The sequence below is a fragment of the Anas acuta genome, chromosome W (genome assembly GCF_963932015.1).
Source record: "Anas acuta chromosome W, bAnaAcu1.1, whole genome shotgun sequence".
Taxonomy (NCBI): Eukaryota; Metazoa; Chordata; class Aves; order Anseriformes; family Anatidae; genus Anas; species Anas acuta.
In genome coordinates, this window is record NC_089016.1 from 3,901,203 (window position 1) to 3,904,285 (window position 3,083).

General features: G+C 46.3%; 1 pseudogene; it reads right to left on the reverse strand.

Annotated features, from left to right (window-relative positions):
* Positions 1-1,201: 1,201 nt before the first annotated feature.
* On the reverse strand, positions 1,202-2,578 carry LOC137847272 (olfactory receptor 10H1-like; annotated as a pseudogene).
* Between the last annotated feature and the right edge of the window lie 505 nt (positions 2,579-3,083).

A 3,083-nucleotide genomic window follows, 5' to 3' on the forward strand; every position in this document is an offset into this window, starting at 1 on the left:
CCTTCCCTTCTGAGATCTGTCTCACCAAGGGTTCCTGTGCACTGATGGGATGAAATGGGGAGACAACAACCCCACACAACCTTCCTGACATCTTTCTGTGCATTTCTTTTTGTACATCATTGTCTTGGTCCCTATGAAATCAGTGTAGTGTTTCATATCCTGGATGTTAGACCCTGGAAGTCTGCCTGTTCCTCAACCTATGGCTGGGCCAACAAATATATCTACTGGTCTGTGCAAAGTACAATGACTTTTACCCAGTATTTGTTTGTTGTTTTTTTTTTTTTTTCCTTAGTTCTGTTGAAAGCACATTCAAGTGGTGTCCTCTCACTTGCAGTAACAATCATGCACAAATGTGCTACTACTGAGCAACACTTCCTTCATTTTTCATTCTGAGTACAGAAGAGCACTGGTAAGTTAATTACTTATTACAAAGCTATTAATTAAAGCAAGTGGATTCAGAGATGTCCCTGTCTTGTGTCTGGAGCCCTGGGAGAGAACACAGTCCTGCTGAAGTTACACGTATGTCATGGGGGGAGAAATTATGCCTGAAAATCAGTGTTCAGAAAAAACGAGGTATTTTATGATTTTGCACCTATCCAGATGTAGGAAAACTGTTTAAATGCTTGCTTGTTTTTGCATAAACAGGAGTGCAAATACCTGGAGAAATAAATAAATAAATAAATAAATATTTTTATCTCAAACAAAATCCTTATACTCTAAAACTACCTTTTTAAATCCACATCTAAATTCCTTAGAGAAGGGAGTTTTTCAAAATAGCAGAATAGTAAAACGTGTTTGTCTTCAAGCGAGCACTTATGAGTTTGCAAATTGTCAAAAGCTGAACAAGACAAAAGGGAATCAGTCCAAAGCCTTCTCAGGCCAGCTTCACAGTCAGCACCAGAAGAGACAAAGTCATGCTTAGAGGATCAGTCAGAGTGCCTATGGTGGGGACAAGAGCCTACTGCACCAGGTCTCAGACAGTCACCTGCTGCTCCTCAAGAAGTGGCTCGTGTCTCCTCTGGGAGTGTTGAGAGCTTTGTCCACTCTTGCTTCTGCATGATGCTGAATTTTCAGCATTAAAAGTTACACCTAGGTGCTCCAGCCAAGCCTTGCAGTGCAGCCTGTGATGCCCAGTGAGTGCAAAAGGTGTCACATCTGCAGGAATGAATCATTTGCCTGGAAAAAAAGTATGGCTTTCTTTCGAAAGCAGCAAGGAACTACCAAAGGAAAATAAATAAATAAAAATTAGCAATAATCACTCCCGTAACTGAAACTAGATCCTGGACAAATATTTGCATTCCTGATGATGAAGCTTTTCTTCAGAGATTTCCAAAAGGCATTTTTTAAATCTTTGTTTCGCAGACTAAAAATGATGGGGCTCAGGAAGGGGGTGAAGACAGTGTAAGACACATCAATCAGAACACTAGCTCCTGCAGCACGGGGTGACTGGTGTTTCAAATAGATGACAGAGGCACAGCCATAGTGCACCACCACTACGGTGATGTGGGAGGCACAGGCGGAGAAAGCTTTGTGCCTCCCCTTGGCTGATGGCATCTGCAGGATCCAGCCAAGGATAAAGGCGTAGGAGAGAAGGATGAACAGAAAGCATCCCAACAAGGCAGTAATGCAAAAGATGCCAACTACAGTGCCAACCACCTTGCCACCAGCACAAGCCAGCTGGAGTATGGGGGGCACATGGCAGAAGAAGTGGTCAATGCGGTGGGACTGGCAGAACGGTAACTGGAACACAGCGCTGGTCACCAGCAGCCCCAGGAGACCACCCCCTGCCCATGAGGCAGCCACCAGCTGGGTGCAGGCTCGGGAGGTCATCACGGTGCTGTAATGCAAGGGCTGACAGATCGCCACGTACCGGTCATATCCCATCACCGTCAGGAGGAAAGAGTGCGTGAATCCAAACATGAAGGAGAAATGCATCTGTGCAGCGCAGCCCAGGAAAGAAATGGTTCTAGTTCCCAGCACTAATCCGGACAGCATCTTTGGGATGATGGAGAAGGTATAACATTTCTGAGAAGGACAGAGCACTTAGGAAAAAATACATGGGCATGTGCAGCTGCTGATTCAGCCTGATAACAAACATTATCATAATATTTCCAACTAGGGTCACCACGTGCATGAGGAGAAACAGCACAAACAGGACAGCCTGGAGTTTAGGAAAGTAGGAAAACCCAATAAAAACAAACCCTGTTGGAACGGTTTGATTCTCCCTTCTCATTTGTGCTTTGTCTGAGAAGAGCACAAGAAGAGCAATATTTTAACAGCAGCAGCTGTATCTTGGTGTGAGGACGGCAGTGGTGAAGATTTTGAGCATTCCCCTTTCTCTCTGCACTCTCAGTCCTATGCCGAGCACAGCATGCCTTTTTGTTCTCCACTGCTGCTTGCCTTCAAGGGTTGTGCTGCATTAGCTAAAGGAGTACACTGGCCTATCGGTGTGCAGCAGCACTGATTGCAGCTGGAAAAGAAAGAAGAGAACAGAAGTGGCATTAGTTCCTCAGCAGGCTTAGGGCACACTGCACACAAGGGAGAAGTGAGGATTTCTTACTGGCATTCATCCAGGGAGGAGCAGAATTGAACCCTGGCCACCATGGACTGCAGCTCCAAGGGCTTTGCATGGACTGAGAGGGATGAACCTACCTGCAGACACCTCAGGCAGACAGCTCACCCTCCCTCCCGCTCTCTCCCGAGATGTTTTGACCTTGTTCTCTCCTAGGATCTGCACCCACTTGTAGCTAACCATGGGTCTTGATGGAGAGGACAAGAGTAGTCGCCTGATTTATCCTGAGCTGTAATGAAAGCGTCTTTCATCTCATTAGCAGATCTGGGCATGGTTAAGGGAAGAGCAGCACGTTCAGCACTCCCACAGGACTCTAGGAGAGTCAACCGAGCTGTATCTTAAGGGGAAACTTGTCTCACCTGCCTCTGGATGTCCACCATTCACGTATGTGTCTTTTTCTCCTAGATGGGGACAGACATTTCTTGCGATGTCTGATCACATCAGTCTTTTACCTTTAGAGGGTGTGACCCGTACTGCTCCAGGGGTGCTCGTGCTCCAGGAGGTGCAGCTC